Source organism: Bombus bifarius, unplaced genomic scaffold (genome assembly GCF_011952205.1).
Source record: "Bombus bifarius isolate JDL3187 unplaced genomic scaffold, Bbif_JDL3187 scf7180000008008, whole genome shotgun sequence".
Lineage (NCBI taxonomy): Eukaryota > Metazoa > Arthropoda > Insecta > Hymenoptera > Apidae > Bombus > Bombus bifarius.
The window spans coordinates 66,231-88,115 of NW_022884386.1; the positions used below are offsets into that span (position 1 = coordinate 66,231).

Below are 21,885 nucleotides of genomic sequence, written 5' to 3' on the forward strand. Positions count from 1 at the left end.
CGATTTCTTCGGTGTTCTCGCTGCCGTTCCCTTTTTTTTCATTCTATTCCTTTCTCCGTTTTTTCTCCGTCGTTTCCAAGCTTCTAGTCGATATCGACGATTCAGCGAGACGGTTTGCATCGAGTATCCGAATCGACGACTCGATGTTCGATTTTGGATTCTCGAAGTTTCTGGCGTTGTTTGATCGAAACAATAGCGAACTCGATGCATTCTAATTCGACTATTTGCGTAATTTGTGCTTGAAAATTCGCTTAAAATTACTTACTCCTTCGTGCTCTATCGAGAATCCGAAGATACCTATTTTCAGGAAGCTAGCTTTGAACAGTTTCTGCGATATTGTAACTTATTATACCTGGTGGATATCTACTGCATTAAGCAGCTCCCACGAGGTCAACTATCTCGCATACCGCATTTCATTTCTCCGAGTATCCAACAATTATCCAATTATCCGATTATCCGACGGTAAATCATAAGAGACGGTCTACAAATTTAACATTCGAGATCCTTTCTGACATCCTGCAGAAAGCGTGCCCGTCCTATGTTCCTCGCTGAAGCAGCTTAAACAACGTATTATACCTCGAATATCCCGTTTCACGGTCGGTCGGGTAAAGCTTTTCAATCTCAGCCGGCTTATGACGAATCGGTCGACGGTTTCATCCAGTAACGTTCCGCGAAAAAGAAACGGAAGAAGTACGCCATGGCTGGCCGAACGTTTCAACGGAACCGCTAATCAAAACGCGGCGAAACGGTTCCGGGTATAAATAGCGAGAAAAACAAGGGCCAGAAAGGAAGGAAGTAGACGAGAAGCGAGGAGCAGTGGTCCGTAACCGGCGATGCGGTGCGCCGGAGCAACGTTTTTGCGACGAATCGGAGGACGAGGGTGATAATAACGAAAAGTTCGGCGAGGCGATGTTCGCGCGTCCGAGACACGGACGTCGAATGGGCGGAGAACGCGTGGAGAAACACGACGGAGCTGGAGGGATAGAAAACGGTCGAACGAACAGAAGAACGGGAAATAGTCGCGAAACTGTTGCGATTCTTCGGAACTGCCGACCAACCGAGAACCACTAGCATTCGAGTCTCTCTGTTACTGTCACTGTTACCGTCGTCGAATGCCTTCGATCGGTTACCAACATCTTTCGTATTTCTTTTCTCTCGCAACTTGCCATCGAATGCCCAGTTTCGGAGCGAAACTATAATTCGCTGCTAGCAGCGAAATAAAATTGTGAAGGATGATATCTCGGAGTCGAGGGGTAAAACTAGCAACCCTGGCCTCTAAATGTGCTTGTTGGTTGAGCTAGTTGGAACAACGAAAAGTTGGAACATCGCATTATACCAGGAGTTGATCTATGCGCTCTACCGCGGCTCGATCGATAGCGTCGTTCCTGCTGCACTGGGAATTGAGTTTGAGGTTCCTGGTGTCCATTTTGCAATTCGGTATAACGAGGTGCGCTATGTTTTGCGTTCTGACAATTTGTCGAACATATATACGCGCTATATACACGTTATACATTGTAATAGATGATTATTGCTATTATTTGCCCATTATACGTTGCACAATCGTACCACGGGCTTGCATTTACATAATCTCAGTTTCGAACACATAGATCGTGCTTTCGCAAGTTGGAAGGGCAACGGGATAGCGACGGAACCGTCGAATCTATTTTATTTCCCTGGCTATTGTTTTCGTTTTTTATAAAATTCTAGGGAAGAGAATGCGTTTCAATCGCGACGCTTTCTACCGGGGATAGACGTATCGATATCGATCGCGAGATTCGCCTTGGATCGTTTCTGAAATGTTCTTTCGTTCTCAGGAACAGCAAGCAGAATGGGAAAAGGGGGGAATGGGGACGCACCGCTTTTGGAAACGTGCTCGACGCTCGAGTTTCACGTTTCGAGACGCGGTAGCGGAAGCTGTCGTTGCTCGGCTCGCCGTTGGTTCGTTTTTACAGAGAGCGAATCGAAAAGTCGGCTGCGAGGAACGAAGTGCACTCCAGTCTTGCGCGATGCAACGTTTACATTCTACGTTTACAGCCTACGCTTGTGACATTTTACGCCCCTGTCACTTTACCCTCTCTGTCTACGGGAAAACGTTTGGAAAGCAGCGGCTCCGTTAGAACGAATTTCGTTGTTTTATAGTAATGGCGTGTCTGAGTGCACCCTGACGTAAAACCGTTTGTCATCGGTCGGCGCGAGTGGTCTCCGTCTGATTGTAGAAAGTGTCGCAATGATTTCGAAATAAAACGTCGAACAAGACGACGAAATTTAACTATTTTGTCTTTTGTCGAAGCAACGTATTTTATAATGTCGTTGAACGTATAATACCAACGGTGTATTCGATATGAGGACAAATGGAAGCAAGCAAGATTCCACGTTTCATAAGCAGCTTTTCCGAGAAACAATCCCCAAAACTGAGCATCGAAACTATTTTTAGCGGTACGCGGAATAAACTCTAATACCGTTTAAGGGGACTGAATTCCAATTCTTGCTGTGTCTCGTGATCGCATAGCGTTCGTACGCGGATTAATAACATCGTTGGAAGCAATGAATCGTCAGACGCGAGTCGCTTTCCATTCGTTCATATGGCAAGGGAAAAATTAATCCTGACTTCATTTCGTTCTCATTCGATAGCCGATCGATCTACCGTTTGCATTAGCCGCGTTGAAAAAACGGATAGCCAGACGAAGAGAATATTTTAATCGCGCAGGAAGCTCGCGGCTAAAGCATTTACAACGGTGGAAAAACAAAACTTAATCGGCGCGTTTCATTTTCGATTATCCGGTCGAAACAACTGCAGCCACCAACGAACGGAAAAAACGAATTCGCGCAAAACGAAGATACCGCTTCCTTCGCGTGATACGAATTACACAGGGAAGATCTTGTCTCCTTTTTTTAAAACAATCTCTCCTGCGACTAGAATACGTTAATTCGCGAGGTGCACGACCTCGGTTAGTTCGTTAGGTTAGTCGAGAAATCAGTTGGAAGTTACAATTTCATCTGCGATTCAATGCGTGACATCAATAGCTCCGGAACGATATATCGTTCGGATAGATAGATTCGTCGAAAATACTTGGATTCTTTCTGTCCCTGTATCGACCACCGAGCTTCGACCAATCGGTGTAATTATTTTCCTGCTCGGCTGTTCCGCTTTAATTCTACGCTGTACGCGCTTTTAAGGAAATACGAGTGGTCGCGTTTCGATTTCGCGGAAAAATGAAACCGCAGCCTCGACGCAACGCTATTACGGAACGAAAATTTCGATACGGCGAGAAAGTAAATTTCTCCGTGGGGATGCAGATAACTCAAACGGGTGGGACGACGAAGTAAAATGAAATTGCATCAACAGGCGACGATGGGAAATTTCGGAGAAATATTTGCGTCACACTTGTTACGAGTTGTCACTGGATTAACTAATTTGTAATTGAGCTAGGCGTTGATGTTATTAAAGTTTATAGGAAACTGGAAAGTTTTCGGTGTTGGAAGCGTTCCTGGTTGAAATCTTCCAGCATCTCGAACATTTATACTTGCATCGATCGTTGCTTTATTGCCGATAAAAACGACGAAACCAGTTAAAGGAAGAAAAAGCGCTCGATCGAGCAATAAACCGAATAGATCTTTCTGTCTCTTCTTCCTTCGAAATCTATAATAGCTTCGTGTCAAATAATTCCTCGTTTTCCTGTTCTTTTATACACATCCGTAACTCTCTATTTGCGAAATTCGCTTCGACTGGAACGATATACGCAGGTTGATAGACACGAAATGTCTCGTAGGTCACCTACAGTTTCACGATCAAACCAACGACCTCGATTCGATTCGATGTTAAGGTATAGCGATATCCCAGCGTAGTTCTATCCGATCCTGCCAAGGACCTACGGGACTTGGAACACCATAGCTGGACACGAAAGAGGAATGAGGGTCGCTCGAAGGAGGGTGCTCGATAGGGAAGGGGAAACACCCATATAAATCAAGTTACAGTTGCTTCTGTTCCCTTATTGGGATGAGCACTCTAACCGCTGGAAACTAGTTCGATTGTTTTCTTTCTCTTTGTTTTCTCCTGCTTTCTGCGTTTCTTACTGCCTTGAATAATATTGGATTTCCGTCGATCGAATCGACGAAGAAGGGGACGATGAAGAACAGCGCAAACGTTTCAACCTCGACACACGACGTCCAACATAAGCAGCCTTAACGAGGTTAACGATAGAACGTCGCGTCTAGCTACAAAATCGAAATTATTTGAAATAAGCAGTTTTCTGTATCGATTCCACTATTGTTCTATTATCTCCTTTGGATCAAGTTCTTCGCGCGATACGATTATAAGAACAAAGGATAGCGATTTCTTTAAAAATCGAACATAGTAAAAGTTCGAACACTCGAAACAATTAAAATAAAATTCAACGTTCGACTTTTTCAAAGATCAAAGATAGAGGAATATTCGACATTTACGGAAATGAGAAATTAACGAATGGTCCATTACGTGGACGATCGGTAACATGGGAAATCCTATTTATCCAATAATTATCGTAAGGCATGTCTGACACAATGGTCCATCGAGCTATTGTTCGGCACCAGAGTGTATCCCTTAGTTTAGTCGTCGAACGGCCATGCAATATCTCGCGCTCAATCGTCGAAATCGCTTTACGTGCTGCATGGATGGTATCGCGCACAGTTGCAACTACGACCGCTGATCCCGCAGTAGCGTGCCGGCGCTTGCATTATGTAAGCATGACGCAGGATAAACCGAATTGGCAGCGACTGCCAAAGACCGTGACTCTCAGCCGAGATTATACAGAGTGGAAAAAGTCAATGGAGCTATTTCCAAGCGCCGTCGGTGCACGACGCGCGTCGTTTAACGATACCACGCCGCTTTTCATCGTACACCGATCGATCGTTCACCGGCCTTTCTCTATTCTCGGAGTACGGACGATATTCAAATGGAACCTGCAAACGTAGCACGAAACGGACGACTTCGTTCTCAAAACACGATAACTTATCGGAAAAACACCGCTGCCCTATAGATCTTCGAGAAATCTTTTTACAACCATTTGCAGATCGAATTCGAACGTTGAACGATGGTGATCAATGGAGCTGGGATTTGTACTCTTTTAAATTTAATTTATCTAGATAATCTAGATAATTCGATCGTCCCAACTTTTCTTCGCTTTTATTATTATCGTTTAGAGCGTTAGCGAAATAATAAGGAGAGCAATCGTGTCTCAATTTTCTCTGTATTTGTCCATAAACGTCCATTACCCTAATACCGAAATAAGAGACGCTATCGCGGCGACCGTGACGATACATTTACAATTGCGCTATCAATGGTCATCTTTGCGATCCGTTCTTCGTATTTTATTTAACGAAATGTCGTTGAAGATACTCGTATTTCCGCTGTAATCGGTAACCATTGAGAAAGAGAAACGATTGGCTTGAAACGAGAGTAACGTAAAGCGACGCAGTTCGACGTGATAATTAACGCAAAAGGGAATGGTCTGGTGTTTGACGCCTACTTGGAGTCCCCAACTGTTACCAAGTGCTCGGCACTGTCTCGGGAACTGTTTATTTATCCCGCTCCTTTAACAATACCGCGTTTCCCCCAACGGAAATCGTTCGGAGGTTGAAATCGGCATGCCTCGTTGATTACACCGACTTCTCTCTCCGTCTCCCGTCACCCCTCTCGTACTCCGTTTTCATTTGCTCCTTTTGTTTCTCCTTTTCTCATCCCCGGTCATACGCGTCCTTCCTTGTTTCGCACCATGTTTTTCTTTATCTATCGACATTTGCCTCTCGCTTCCACCCGGTGTCTACTCCTACAGCCATAGAACGTCCTCGCCAGTGATGTTTCATTTCGATTTTCCAAAGTTCCCTGCCAGGTGTCAAATGGTCGTCGATTGGATCGGCCTTTTCACCGTCGTTCATCTTTTTCCCTCGGAAACTTCGTTCGGTTCCTTTCCACGGGAAATACGATGGTATTTTTTAATCTCTGCGTCTAGAAGCCGACTTGGACCGACTGCAGGAGACGTCTCGCATACGAAGAGGAAAACCGGGAATATTCATATATATATCTGTGTGTGTATGTGTGTTTTTTTTTTAAGAAATAGATCGTGAAGGAGAATAGATCGCAAACGGTTGCAAGAACAGATGCACGTTTACGTTTTTTTAATTACGATGTTTGTGTGAGAAAATGTATACGCCACGGTGGAGTCAGCCACCTTACATAAAGCTGCCTCTTTCTTTGGATTAAATATTCAACAGTTCGTCGAGTCGACCGCTGAAGCTGTTGTTTTTTCGAAGCTTGCCGTACAATACTTGGTTCCAGGAGAGCACAAAGTGGTGCGCAGGCTGGAGATAGCGCACGGACCGAGTTACTCTTCATCCCGTTGTTCGTTGTTTTCTTCCTTTACCTCCTTGTCGTTTCGTCCTTGATATTTCTGACTTCTGTTTACATAACACAAAGCCAGACTGCCAAATGAACCCGTGTGATTTCCTCGATGCAAAGGATTCCCTTGGCAAACTAAGAGCCGGACGAAAGAACAGCGCACCGGAAAAGAAGAAAAAGCCTTTTAATAAATGCAGAAGAAACTATGATAAGCGGAAGGATGACTGTGAGACGTACGCTCGTTCCGCGCGATAATGCCGATACAACCGATTCGATATGCATATTTCAGTCGCAACGAACGACTGCATTTTCTTATTGCGAAAACGGTAGAAAGTTGGCGAGCAATTCACGCGGGAGAGACTTAGAATGCATATATCTCGGATCATGGTGTTTCGTAGTTGATTTAAAATCCTATTATTTCGTAAAGTTTCGTGCTTTGTTTCGGTGCAACGTCTCAACAGGGACTGACGGCGACCTGGAGTTTCGAAGCTAGCTAGCAACGCCGTTACACCATGAAAGAGTTCGTATTGTGAAAGTTGCTCGAATGCGAGAATTCGTATGCACAGAATTGACAAATTTCGAACGAGAACATCACGCAGCCTTCCCGTGCGCTATTTTCTATTCTTATTTCAGCCAAACACGTAACGTAAATTTGTCTCGGTTCTCCGGAGACAGTCTCGCTGTTGCAAATATTATCGCCGGGATATCTTCGGATCGTCTTGAAAATTCACGTTGCATATCTTCGTCGTCACTTGTGGAACGGCGCGCATTAAAAGAATAACACGGAAGAAGATTCTTTCTTTATATCTACGATACTTTTAATACTACTACTGTAATAGGAATCACGTTTAATACGAAAAATCCGTAAACCGCAAAGCTCATCGTCCAAAAAGACTAAGACGGGCGATCACGGGCTAACAAACAGTTTCCTTAAAACCTGCAAGAAGAAAACGTTCCGTATGGGAAATGCGAAAAATCGTCGGACAAATGTTAACGAAGACCGAGATCGAGATACCATATCCGAACAAAGCGGAGCAAAGGCTGTACGATATTAGGGCGGTGAAACGAAAGGGGAGGTAAGAAAACGCTGCAACCAAGTTTTCCAATCTTACAACTCCAAACGAAGCTGAACTCACGGAGTCGAGGCACGCAACACACTACGCCACATAGCGGACAGAGCCTATTCTATTTCCTATCTTATATCCCTGGTATATATATTTAGTATATATATATTTTCCGCGATGGCCGACGGCGTATCCAGCCGATGTCCCATTCAGCGTTGCTAAAACGCCAGAGGAAAAGTTTCTCGTCGCCTATCCAACATTCTCGTCCAAAAATATTTTCGCTGGACCACCATTTTTTAAGCATTCCGTGACAATACTTTATCGCAACGCTCGGTTTTCTACGATTATTGTTATCATCGTTTCGTCGTTCGACCGGAAGATCCTGTTTTTCCAAACATCATAAACAACCATGTATGTATGTGTACGGTACAAATAGGACAGTGTTGTCGTCTTGGACAAGTAGATTGGACTTCTTTATCGCGGTAGCTTATAGTAGAACATACCCAACATCGATGTTTGTCAACCATTCGACGATCCTAACTCTTGACGACGGTTTCGGTTATATCACCTAATTGCACAGTACTTTTTGTTAATCCGTGCTGTATAATTTATCCGTTGGAGGAAATTGGATGACGGGACGAAAGGTAAAGTTGAAATTACCTCGAATCTAATACAAATTGTTCTGATCACTTATGGACTCATTGTCAGTTATTCCAACTGAGAAGAAAAATATTTTCCGAACGTCTAGGTTAACGTTTATTCTTCTTGCTGCAAGATGCATTATCGATGAATCGAAAGTTATAAGAAGATTCAGAAACACTATTAAGAAAACAACGTTCAACGTTCTATCTCCTTAGTAATCCCCAGATTTTGTTGCCATTACATCTCTTACAAAACAATTCCTCGAGATCGTTCGAACACCATAGACACTTTAACTCTGCAAGTTTTCTAGGATAGCAGAAGCTCGAGCCCGCTCTCTGAAAGTTTTGAACGGGAAACTTGACCGTTTCCTAGCGAGATCTTCTGTTTCTTCGGAAACGTTCTTTCCACCCCGCCCTCTTCCCTCTTCGTTTTCTTTTTCTCGATACGGAAACATCGTAGAGAAGAGCATTTCACCGCGAGCGTTGTTCGTCTACCGGATAAGAATCGAAGGAACGATAATCCACGCGTGAAATTCACGTCGAACGAAGTTACGAGGAAAAAGCATTTTTGCCCGGGTTGCTATTTTTTTTCCAACGCTCTGAATCGCGTCAGTGTCACACTGAAAGGCTGACGGGCGATGGCGGTGCGCCTCTTCAGGGAATCCTCGAACGAATCGCGCGGCTCGTTCCGCGTTTTCCGACGAGCCGCGTGCACAGCTCGTTCAATAGAATTTCTGCTCTGGGCTTCCTCGTTCGAGTCTTTCGTGTCCCGTCTCTCCGCTGCTTCAGTCTGCTTCAGCAATTACACCGCGTCCTCGTTTATCCGCCGCGACCCGTGCTACGTGTTTGCCACCCCTCGTCGAGCATGCTACCCGGCTATATTATTATCGTTGAGAGGCACGCGAAGACGTCGAAACCGTGGCAGATATCGTTGAAGCTGGCGTGTGTTCTCGGAATTCAGTGTCTAATAAAGCCGAGTTCAAAGCAACCCATGCATACGTTGGCGATCTTTTCAGGCTGTGGAAATTTTTATACACCTCATTCTAGCTCCACTGTCTCCTTTGTGTCTTTTTGATAATCACGTGAAAAGAAATTCGATCGTCCAGAGTATTTGTTATTATTCCGCAGTATCGTTACTCTTATTTTGTCTCATAATTCTCTCTTTTTTCCATCTAAATTCGACATGCAGCGCTTAACAGAGAGACATAATTCATTTAACATTTAAAATGCAAAATTCCCCGGTATTTTTCTTCTCGAGAGAACACCGATGCATTTTTCTTTCTTTAACACACGTTTAAACGCTAAGTGTTTGTTATATTTCTTCGCTGCTGGAGAGTTTATACTTGCCGCCGAATAAAGCCGCTATCCCTTCGGCACGTGCATTCTCCTCTACTCCTTTGAAACGATACTTCTCTCTTCCGTTTCTGTCTGGTCGCCTCCTCGTCGATTCGATCCTCCTCGCGATCGCTGCCTTTAGTACAGTCTCTCTCTCTCTTCCTCTTTGTTTCTTCCTCGAAAGCACCCAACTCCAGCAGGACCACCGTAGCAGGTAGTAGCAGCAGTTACGTTGCTTGGCACCAAACTGCATCAGCAAGCGAACGGGCCGGAGAATTGGCGGAGGGAAGTCAGATAAGAGAATCGCCACTTACCGGAAGAAAAATGTACCCACCTGATTAAGGAGATCGCACAAACACGAGGCGAGAGAGATCCTCTCCCTTCAACCACTCAAAGATATTCTCGAGTTGGCCGTCGTAACTCGCTGTCACAAAGATTGGAAAAATCGGAGCAATTTAGCTCCGCCTAGGTTCGATCTGTGTCGAGAATTTTGATACAAATAAATGGTTTTATTATCAGATATAGGTGGATGTTTATACGTTTATGGAGAATTTGGAAATGCAAAAATATTTATACGATATGCAAAAGAAGAAAGAGAACACAACACACACACGTATGTAAAATATTCAGGATCAAGTACTGAAACGAATTCATACTTAAGTTTCATTTCTTTAATAATGTTAAAGTCGTGAGCATCTGCAGTCTAATTATTATAAATCGAGGGATTTTTCTTTACATTGTTAATGCTGTTTGTTAACACGTCTTTAGTTGGTAGAACTAAAATCCTCGTTTGACAAGAAACATATTCTCTGGTTTATTCTTCTAGCAACGCATACGTATGGAAAGAACAGAGTATAAGAAGTTTTATGCGCAATTTTTATCCAAAGCAATTTTTCCATTGGAACATGCACTTCAGCGAAAACGCTCACGCTTCTGTACGCAGTCCGGTGTTAACGCGTGATACTAATTTTACACTGACCATCAAACAGGCAGAATCGATCAAGATTTTAACCAAAATTTAGAGAATCGCGATAAGATTACGGAAATGCAGCATCGACTGTTTCTCTGGCTGGCGCCCCGTGTCCTGCTTTTTAATGTTTCCTTCTGTTGTTCCGAAATCAAATCCGGGTCGAGGTAACAGCGAGCGTAACCGCGTAATGGGACAGATAGCGTCGAGAGATTCGCGAAGTTGGCCCATCTCGACCGGTCACGAGTTTCTTTTATCGGCACGACGAACAGCAGAATATTCACTGCCTTTGGATAGCTACATCACGCTGCCTGCTCTCTTTAATTCTCCGTTTCCCTCTTCCTTTATTCGCGCCTTTCTCCACCCTGTTCGTTGTTGAACGGAATTAACTGACACGGAACGAGTAACTTCAGGGATGAATCGAGCGCGTGAGGAGCATAAATTAACTGACGGGGATCGCGGTGAACGAGTTTAACTAGTTACAAACACTTTTTGCCACGCGGTGTTACGTCGAATACTCGTGGTCGTCCGTGACCGCAACTCGTGTCTCCTTGACACGGTTGTAGGAAAGTGGAAGAATAAGTCGATGACGTCCGTGTATTTTAAACGAGACAAAATGTCTTGTTTTCGCCGAAAGATCAGCTGTGGATGGTGTTATCGGAAGGAATCGTCCGAATCTCTGCGTGCTTGAATCGTTTCGTTATTTGTCGAGTATTAATTTCGGTACGACGAATTCAAATTTCGAAAGTGAGTCGACGTTCCCTTTTCCTATCGTTGATATTCTTCGTTCATTTAAAATTTAAATATTATTTTCCTAAACTCTTGCGTTGAAATTCGCGTTATTCGAGAAAGAGTAGTTTAAACGTTCATCGATTGGATCGTTCTCGGTAGAAGCAGAATATTACCAAGTTATTCGACCATCAAAGTAAAAACACCACCTCTTTCCGGTACGAAAACTTTCGCCACAAAGATCAGATGGCTCGCGGCAAAAGGAACATCGTTACGAACGATTTGTCGTAATGAAATGATCGAGGGACACGGAACAATCAGAGGAAGGAGAAGCGCAACTATCGTTGATCAAAGCTCGAATGCAAGTCCTCAAAGAGCAGTCCGTGGCTTGGTGTGTCTCTTATAGAGCTTTCGCCCAGAATCTCCTTCTTTCTCGTGCCACGAACGGAAAATAAGCACCGGGAATCGGTGATTGAGCTACGAATCCGATCCGGATCAAAAGAAAATGAAGTTCCTGTGATTCCGTTAGAAACAGAGCGAGCGTAATTACATCGAATAAAAAGGTGGATTGTTTCGAAAGATCGTGCGTTAACGTTTCCTTCGAAGAATACCGTGAAAATATCGGGACGATCGCGGTTTCGATACACGTCACCAGTTTCGGAAGGAAACCAATAATTTTCCATTATTATTGGAACAAGAAGGAAATCGCGACGGATACGGCCGTTTCGAATCGAAGTTTTGAAACAAATAACGCGAAGTTCGCGAGCGATTTAGAGGCTGTTTGGGAATTTATGAAGCTCGTAAGGCAGACTGATGAAATTCATGAAGGAGAACACGGCTACTTCGGGGCGCGGCGCTAGTGAAATTCCTTGCGAAGCATACTCAATCTCCAATTCATTTCGCTGTAAGTTCATCCAGCTGGCAGAGTTTCAGATCCGCAGATCAAATACGGTCAGGTTTCTCTTGCTCTATATTTTCGATGGCCGCGTGCCTTGCCACGTTATTATGAATCTATCGTTGCCGATATTCTTTCGTCATTATTTTCAACGTCGACGTTCTCTCTCTCTCTCTCTCTTAATACATTTCTTTTCTTTTTCCTTCGATTCTTTTGTATTTCGCCTCGCTTCAAAATATCTCTCCACTCGCGTTTCTTATTTCGTCGATCAATGATCGTCGTGGATCCTTGGCAGGCAAACGTTACGTCGAACGGAAAGCGATACCAGCGCGCTACTTGCTTTTGAAAACCGTCGTCGATATCGTGCTGGATAAATTTCAAAATTCATGAAAAAAATGAAGGTTCGCTAGCAAGAGAAATTGCTGGCCCGTGTTATCCAATTTCATGGTTCGCAACTATTCTAAACGCGGAGTTAACGCATAGCTGTTACACATAGTTTTATTACACGCGCATCAGTCCATTTATTGTGCAACAGTGCTGGATACAGCGAGGGAAACTTTTATCGAAGTATGCTTCGAAAGCATTCTAATTCCGGTCAGGTATGTACGATCGCTCAGGGGTGTACCGAATTGACTATCAGAATCAACTACCGCTCCAAAATTACGTGCAATTTTGAGTTCCTATTCTCCACGGGGACGTCTATTCTCTAGAAGCGCACAAATCAGATATGGTATATACGTATGTTTAGAGTGTATTCTTCATTACGTACCTACGTTCCCACGAAAAGCTATCCGAACTATCATCAATGAATCTTAACGGCAGACAAAATCTGACGCTGGTTTAGAATTTCGTCGATTTATACCGCGTTTCGAGTTCAAAATGGTAATTTCTTTTGCCCTAAGCGAGATATTTATTCTCGCGACATAGGAAAAAGAAACGGCCGTATAATAACCAACTCGTGGCATTCGATACACGTGTCAGAGAATCCATGGTTCCTACCTCAACGACTGCAATCTCTATTAAAACAGGACATTTCGTTGCTCCGTTACTCGAAGCTTCTAAAAAGCCCTCTACAAACTCTATTATATCCAGCGTCATATAGTAATCCAAGAACAAAACAGGAGCACGAAGTTTCCGCTGGTTCCAAGGATTCCGCTCCTATCAGCCTTACCCAACGCTACTATCCTGATCATACAATTTCCCAGATCGAGTTAGATATTTATTTTGCAGCAGCCATTAGTTCGAGATTGTTAAGGATCGTTTCTTCGTTTCAGCTACCGAAGAAACGAACCATTGCATTATTTAGCCTCTCGTTCTCCTCGATTCCTCTCGCTCTCTACGACCAACCAGCCATTCTTCGTCTTAACCATGCTTTATTCGTTATAAAATTACATTTTTACAAGAATCTGTCCGCTGCAAGTGGAAGATTAACAACCTCGCCGGATCGATTCGAAATAATCGAAGAAATTCGATGGCGAAAGAGTTGCAGAAAGAACCGGAGCGCAGCAATAACGTGGAACTTGGAACGCGCAATAAGTTCGGCGATTGTGTCTATGCGGGTCGGGCCGCCAGAGGAAATTAAAACTTGTGCAATTCGGCAGGATCCCTGGACGGTTCTGGCCAGGTTTATCAGCCGCGGGCTCGGTGTTTCCCAATGAAACAAAGGGTCGGAGCGAGAGATAGCGAAGCTGGAGAGAGAATACGCGATATAGGCCATAGGACGACAAAGGTAACGAACAGGGAATAAACACGCGAACCTGCACGCTGAGTGAAAAAGAGCAAGCAGCAAGACCGGAAGCGAGAGACGGAGCGGCGAAGAGACGTGTAAACGTGCATAGGTCGGGCGAAAGAGGGAAACAGTTTATTCTAGCTGGCAAATAATAGGCGAGGTGGGAAGAAGAGGCCTAGCCAAGCCGAGCGAGTATTCTCCAGGGTAATTTTAATTCTCGACCAAGCTGCCTGCGGCTCTATTCATATCACCGGCATCACTCTCGGCGAAGCTGTAGTTTTGATCATGCAACGTCGCCGATGAGCGAAAAATACGGCGACCACAACCGCAGCCACGTTCCCGAGAGGTTGGTTCATTAGTGTGCCTGTTTACAAGACTTCGGATGATGTGCCACGACTATACTCGATTTCTCAATCTAACGACCTGATTTTTCAAGCTTGTACTTCTTCCGCCGCTTTTTATTCCACGGATTTGTATGCTTGCGTTGCTGAATAAAGGGCCTTCGTTGTTAGCCGCAATTCGGGGAAACTGTGCAAGCCACGGGAACGGCTGATGTTGCTAATTGGTCGTGTAACTTTTTCATTGTACCAAGTTCAGTTCCCAGCATAGTACACTCTCGTTGGATTCATCGTTTAACCATGGAGATTCAACCGCGTAATAAACGTCAATCGAGAAATTTCCTTTATTTAGATAGAATCGTCGAAAAATCATAAATCGTTGTAGGAACGATCTCTCGAAATCAGGACGCGGATCGGACTACGTCTCAATTTCTTCGAGGGAGAAAGAATTTCACCAGAGACCGCAAGCATTCGGTGCATGAAGAAACCCCAGGCAACGGAACGAGGGATAGGAAGGGTGGTACAGCGATGGGGAGAAAGAGAAGGTCAGAGACGAATAAAAGATGAAGGAGAGACGACGAACCGTTGCAGTTGGCAGAGAGGCGAAGGATCGCGCGAACGTTTTACGCTCGTGCCGCGTAAAAAAAGAAAAGAAAAGTGGTCGGTCTCGGACGGCGACTCGTAATCCGTGAAAACCGTAAGACGATGTGGCAAAACGAGAAATTTTTGTTGTCCTGCCGGCTGGACATAACCGTACTTACGCGGATATGAATTAGGATAGGACAGAGCCCACACAAAAGCAGAGGCGCTTGCGCTAAAAGCGACTAACAGAGGGGTTGGCGGCCCCGGTGGTGGCGGCGGTTGTCGAAAGAGGGGTAGAAGCTCCGTTGAGCAAGGCCAAACTGCGAGGGTGGGGATATTGGAAGCTTCTGCGGGAAACGGAGAATTTGCGAGAGTCAGTGCAATTCGCGACGCGACGCCCTTCGTTCTCACGATCCGCACTTAAAGGTGGATCGCAAGGGACCACGAGTGACACTGCTCGAACTGAGCTCGATTGGATCGCTGGCATTCACATGTCGGGAACGTGCAACGTTTCCAGAGCTCGTTCGAGTGTACGACAATAGGCAAGAAAGTAAAAATAAAGGACAGAGGGAGCGGAGAACTTCTTTGAGACTTTTGTTCACGTGCAAAGATCGCGTTGTTCGTTGTCAGTGAAATATTGGAAAGAAAACGGCTGAACGTGGCGTGAGTCGTTTCATGATAGATCCTTGTATGTGTTTTTAGCTGATTTTTCATTGACAAATGATCGGAGTATTCGTGAAATAAATCGTAAGAATATAATCTTGATAAACGATACGAAATTTCTGGTCGGGTAATTTCAAAGGGTATGATCTCGCGGACATTAGTCGATGTTTCACCGGCGTTTCGTTCGTGAGGGAAAATGTGTCGAGTCGTGTTCGATGGAAAGCGCGCATGGTCGACGGAATAATAAAAAGGAGAAAAAAGATAACGTTTCACAGCTGTTAGATTAGCCACGTTAATTTCTGGTTCGCACCGATCCGTCTGTTCAACGAATTGCTCGATACGCAAACGGTGGCCGTTAGATTTTTGTAATCACGTGAATCTTCGTATGGTGTGCCACTGTATCTTCTGTTCTGCCAGCGAGTGCTGGGAAAATTGAAAATTATGCAAACATAATTTTCATCGTGGCGCTCAGTTTCATCCACGCTCGCGCCAGAGGCATACATCGTGCGTGTACTATTCTGCAAAGTTCATTGTCATCGTTGAAGCGCATCGGCGTAGTTTAAGTAAATTTTTCAGCTATATATTCTTTCCCCTTATTGCCGATTTTTCTTCCCGTTTTCGTTCCTTACTTTTCTCTTAAACGTTAATATTTCGGGCTTCGATAGAACTTTGCCATGTTTTAATAATTTAGCTTCCACAACTCCATATCTTATTATGAATATTTCATCTTTGCTTCCGTATATTTCCTCTGTCCCTGTAGTTTACTTTGCTTTCTCCGTTTTATCGAATCACGTAGTTACATTTCCTTCTCGAACACGACGCTTTCTTCTCGCAACTTTTCTTTATCCTTCCCATCCTCCGTTGACGCAAGTTCGCCTTCAAAATTTCATTGGAAGCTCAATTTCTCGCCAGCAATAATAATAACTGGAAGCTTTCGGGGTGATTACGAGCGTACGAAGTTGGAGACCGAGTCGAAAGTTGCTTCTTGCCCCTCCCCTCCAACCCTCCAAAGCGTTTCTCGAGCGTGTTGTCGGTAGTCGACCGCGAGCAGGGTCGAAGCAATTACGTGCTGGCTCTCGAGTGTTTCGCTCATAATATTTATTTGGAAGCCGGCCGAACGGTTCGTGGATTTGCCGGTCCGCGGGACGCATAATCGGGAGGCCTGAAAATCTCTGCCGTTAAATGATTTTTAATCGCGGCCCATTAAATGGAGTGCATCAAAATTACATGAATATTTACGCCGCGGCGCTCGACGAAATTGCGTTTTAAGCGATCCACCGGCGCCGTCCTGCGAAAATTGCATATTAAACGTCCGGCCCGTTATAATGTAAACTGATTTGCGTAAGTAAGTCGTGTAACGATCGATTAATTAACAGTAACGGCGAAAGTGCGCGCAACGTGTTCGCGATTGGGATTTTTGTTCGACGAATCGGACGTTCGTTTCGATAAGCTCGTTACGTTTACGATCGCGAAAATCGTACTAATCGGAGAGGAAAAGTTGGAGGAAAGCTTTCAAACGTTCGACCAACGACATTTTTTCATCGGCGATCCACGCACGCGCGTATGTGGCGTTATTAACGTGTGTCTCGTTGAAGCTGTGTCGCATGAATATGAATCGTCGCAACGTTAATGCAACGCCACTGGGAACGTACGTTTCCCGAATGTCGCCGCGGTGATTACATAATTTATGACGAGACCACGGCTGCATCACGTGGCCACCGGACGACTTGCATCAACAAAAAATAGGTCGGTGAGTAGATTCGTTGATTTTTATCCTTATTAACATTTTACATGATCGAAAGAGGATCGTCCGTTTGGTTGATCGAATGATTGGCAAATACTGGTACGTTCGATCGTTCAAACTGGCCAGGACTTTTTACGCAGTGACAAAAAGGACCCGAATTCACGTAACTCGGATTATGCGGTATTTATTCACTGTCCTCGTTAGCGATTGCAAACAGACGTGCCGCCAAAACATCATTTGCCATCGTTTATGGTGTTATAAAAATGGGAAGAATTGCTTTGTTCGTGTCGCGTTGAAGCGCGGTAGATACAACGTGTTTTAGTGTAAAAAGTGAACAATAATCGATGTATATCTTACTTATAACATTGAACGACAGTAGTGGTATAAAAACACAAAGATACGCCAATTATTTAAAGATATTTGCTTATTACGATCAATCAATCGTCTTAACCTACAACTACGAGCATAGCCCGTACCATATCATCGTATCATAGTACGATGATCGGGCCAAACGTAAATATTACGGGCATTCTCGAACGTAAATCGTAGGTTAAGAGGTTAATACATTCATTACAGATGCTTCGTATTATTACGTAGTTCTAAGATATATGCGTAATTTCACGCTACATTAATGCTGTAACGTAAACTATCTGGTACCGTAGTATAGACGGATGTATGAAAATATAAACATATACAAAAACACCTGACACTGATAAGATCGCTGTTCGTTTGTCAACAAACAGCTACGTAGTACTACGAAGCATCGTATAACTTTACTGAATAAACACGATCTTTCCGGTTTTGCTTCTCGTAACTCTGTAAAAAATTATTTTCGGATATAGGATCACGTGAAACTTTTTCACCTATATTTTACTTCCGTGCTACGTTCTACTAATCTGGCCTCGATTTATCGAGGCACCCCATAGAGTTTCATGAAACACCTAGTATTCCATGAAAATTATTTCTTAATATATAGTATTATAGGCAATAAAAATCCAATCCGCAGCAAATTTGTAAAATCTGTTTTGTTTTAATCTATCGAGGTTAAACGGAATTCGTATTTCAACCCATTAGAAAAACGTCGCGTCGCAGGTACTGCGAAATATCAGGTACAGGTACCGCAGGTACATCGAACGATTATCTTTGCAGCTTCTTAACGAAACATTCCACGAGCAAACGTTCGTTTAAAAGTTCACCGTACGGATAATCAAAATTCGAAAGTTTTACGCAGCGTAAGTCGATCGGTTTTTTCCGATGTAAAAATTATTGGAAACATAGAACGAGACAGCGGCAACGAAGAACGAAATTGAGGGGGAAAAGAAACGGATAACCTGGATCTTCATCCGGTCTCATTTCGATAATAATCTTTTGCGTTGATCCGATTAGTCTGATCAATGCCACTCGACTCGCGGCTGCTACGGAGTCAAGGTTCGATCGTTAATTACATTGGCTGGCCAAGTTGGATGTGAATAATCTCGTGGCTTCTCGTCCAACTCATATCCGGTTGATTGACAATCACTTTGGAAAAGTGTTCTTTCGCTCGTTTTCCATGCGGAGAACCGACAGTTTCACGCCGAAACGGTATAACGAATCACGATGGAAACACACGCGAATTGATATTCTCCGCTGTTACCGTTCCGCCGGCTCGTTCGATACGTGATTTCACGTCGTTATTTCTTCCGAGCAAAAGCCGTAAAATTGTTCAAGGCCATAGAGCTCGTTCACCGCGGAACGCTGTTTTCAAAACGCGCCCCACGAAGTTCGTTAACCAGGCGTATGGTGATTTATGCTCATTAGTTTTTTCCTTGTTGAATCGCAGGTAGAAGATCGGGAAAGTTAAAAGAAGTTTTTTGCCGGGCTTGACAGCGTTACGATGGAACGGGTGGAAACTGGGTTGGTTCGAGGCATCGTTGAAAAAGCGATCGTGAATCGCTTCGTTCCTTGGCAACGTTGAAACCGGGATAGAAATATCGCTGGAAAAGTTTGCACAGGATTATAGAGTAGCATTGTTATTGATGAAAAACAGTTGAAATTGATCGTAAAAATTTCGCGCTCGTTTGTACGCTGGATTACAAGCGTTTAAAGGGATTTTAAGAGTAATAAAAACCGTCCACCCTGTAAATCGCGACGATGTGAGTCTCTGTTGGAGCAATTTTCACGAATTCGTATTATTGTTATTATACCGATTTGATCCACCGCGACCGAAACAAAACGATATTTTTACAATAATGTTTTTTTCTAATACCGAGGGCACGACAAGAGTTCCTGCCGCGAATAAAAAATCCGGAGGTAAAATTTTTCATTCGAACCGATGCAGTTCCTTCGTTGAATTAAATATTTTACGAGACTTTCTTCTATCAAAAACAGGAAAACGGAATATAATAAGCAACATTTGCTCGATTGGAAGACGGAAGAAACGACTGAACTAGTAAAAGGGAAAGAGGTCTGGTGTCAAACACGTTTGAACTTCAACTAACTACCTTTGAACTGTATATAGCTGTTTTGAAAGCTGCTTCGAACAATTTCTCGAGACTCTAGTAAACTTAAAGACACACATAAGAGCAACTTCGTGTTTGTCACTTTGCCATAAGAAAACCTTGCACGACAGAATATCGGAGCATAGGCTCGTCGATAAATATCTTCTATCGCATAATTAAATTGTTATAAAAAGATTTTTAGTTTATACGAAACTTCTTAAAGAAAAAATTCTCCCCTGTACATACACGCTCTTCTGTACACGAGTCACTTAGCTTCACGGCGCCTCTAACGCTATTCTAAAATTCTTTTAAAACGCAGTGGCATAATTCTTCGTTAAACCTTTTTTCCGATAATCGGAACACGTTGTATGCAAAGTGGGACATTGTCTGGCAAATATGTTAATGCAAGATCGACGATGCGCGAAACATTTGAAAATAAAAGAAAAATTAGGCGGAATTCCGTCGCGTACGTCGATCATAAGCTTTTAAGCCCAGCCTAAACGACGAGCGTAAACGCAGTTTATACAGTTGCACGGTTGATGCTCCGATCCGTGCAATTCCGCGCGTTAATCGGGCCCCGGTACAGCCAGCTCGCTTTTATCCCGCACGATAACGGGAAATTAGCTGCGAAACACGGCGATATAGCCGGTGTAATTGGGTGCATCGATTAAAAACCGTCGGAAAAACGTCGCGCTTCTGCCCATTTTTCCCTCCCCTCGTCTCTCACACACGTCCGTTCTAGGCGTGATGAACGCGACTAGATGAGACATCGATTCGATGCTTTAGTGCGAACTCCGGGGACGCATTAGCCGGCCTCGACGTTCGGGACCAATCGCGAATCAATAGCCGGTCGAAACGATAGTTTAGAGACACACGGTTGCGGATTCCATTGAAATATCACGGCTGTTACAGGCAAAGAATTGCCGAAGAATCGTTTGATTTACTTTGGATGGGCAATTCAAACGCGACATTCTATTACTAAAGTTCGATAGCTATTCATTCGGCTGTTTTTTTTTATTGTTGGCTTCGAGACTGAAATAGATAGTAGTTGTTTAACGATAGGTATTTATCGTAGTACCATTCTGAATGACTCTGTGAATTCGGCAATTGTACTGTATATATCGAAGACAGTGAAATAAATACATTATGATACTAATTTTTACGATTCCTTGTAACAGGTACTAATATTTTCAAAAGTTTAAGCTACAAATACTGCGACATGTTTATAAATACAAATACCGTATACTTCTTAATTATACTCATTGAAAGTTTCCCAATAACGCTACTGCAACACGACAGAGTCTGAGTGACGTGTACGTGGCTCGACGAGTACACACGTGCATCGGAGACACGTAAGAGCAAGGGTGTGGCACACCTGCACGCAATATGAAACACAGTAATTCTCCGTGTTCATCTGCGTACACCATAACTGTGGTCAATTCGCCACAGTAAACGGCGACCGAGTTTCACCACGTCCCGGCAACTTCCTATCCATAACACTTCCGAGAACGTCCACACGTGTCGCGAACTTTCGACCGTCGTCATCGTCGTTCGAAACCATTGCGATTTCCTGCTAATCGTTACTACCTGCAGGTTCATCTTCGACTGTAATTCCAACCCTTTGGATGAAAACGTTTTCCACGTCCATGTAGCCAGGTTTTCAACCACACCAGGTTAAAACCCCACCGTGTGCTAAAACATCACAGAACCGATCATTATTCTCTCCATGACACACTTTACACTTTCGATTTTATCGAACGGATTAATTTCCAACTGCAGCAAGTCAAATATTGAATCGACACAGACGTGTCAATGGCGTTTCGCTATAAATACTAATTAAAAGGTAATTTCTGCAGAGTTGATTCTTCCCGAGAGAACGTTTGTTAATTTAACAGAGTTTCAAACGCGAGAATTTTCGTCCGATTCTTCCCTTTTTCGGAATCGGGTCAAATCTTGGAAAAAGTGAGAGATCTATTTTCCATACGTAGAAGGCGCCGTGACAGAGCATACGGATGAAAATCTCCGATTTTTCGATCGTTGGGAAAAAATTTGCTTCATCGGGTGATTCGATCCAATCGATCTTACGAAAAGGCTCATTCCCCTTTTTACGGCTTTCCATCGTATCACTATTGAATATCATTGAACGTTACGAGCGACGTTCTACTCTCTTCAACGATGGAACGGTTCCCCTTTTTTCGTTTAGAGTCTGCAAGCAACGAGAGAGAGTCGGATTTGTAGAATTTCTAAACGGTCTCGCGCACCTAGATACGCGTTCTGCTTAGTTTCGTGTGTCCTCTAGCTGCCTTGCTTTTAATTAACGACACGCCGCTAGTTCCCGTAACACGATT

At 43.8% G+C, this 21,885-nt stretch overlaps 1 protein-coding gene across 5 annotated transcripts in view; it reads left to right on the top strand.

The window, feature by feature from the left end:
• Positions 1-15,019: 15,019 nt before the first annotated feature.
• Positions 15,020-21,885, top strand: part of LOC117206565 — a 271,415-nt gene continuing 264,549 nt past the window's right edge. For 2 of the 5 annotated variants that reach the window (XM_033446038.1, XM_033446040.1), the window contains exon 1: positions 15,020-15,400. The gene's annotated coding sequence lies outside the window, so the exon portion shown is untranslated. Of the gene's footprint in view, positions 15,401-16,038; positions 17,067-21,885 lie in introns of those variants that run through there. The other 3 variants (XM_033446039.1, XM_033446036.1, XM_033446037.1) reach the window with 3 other exon arrangements.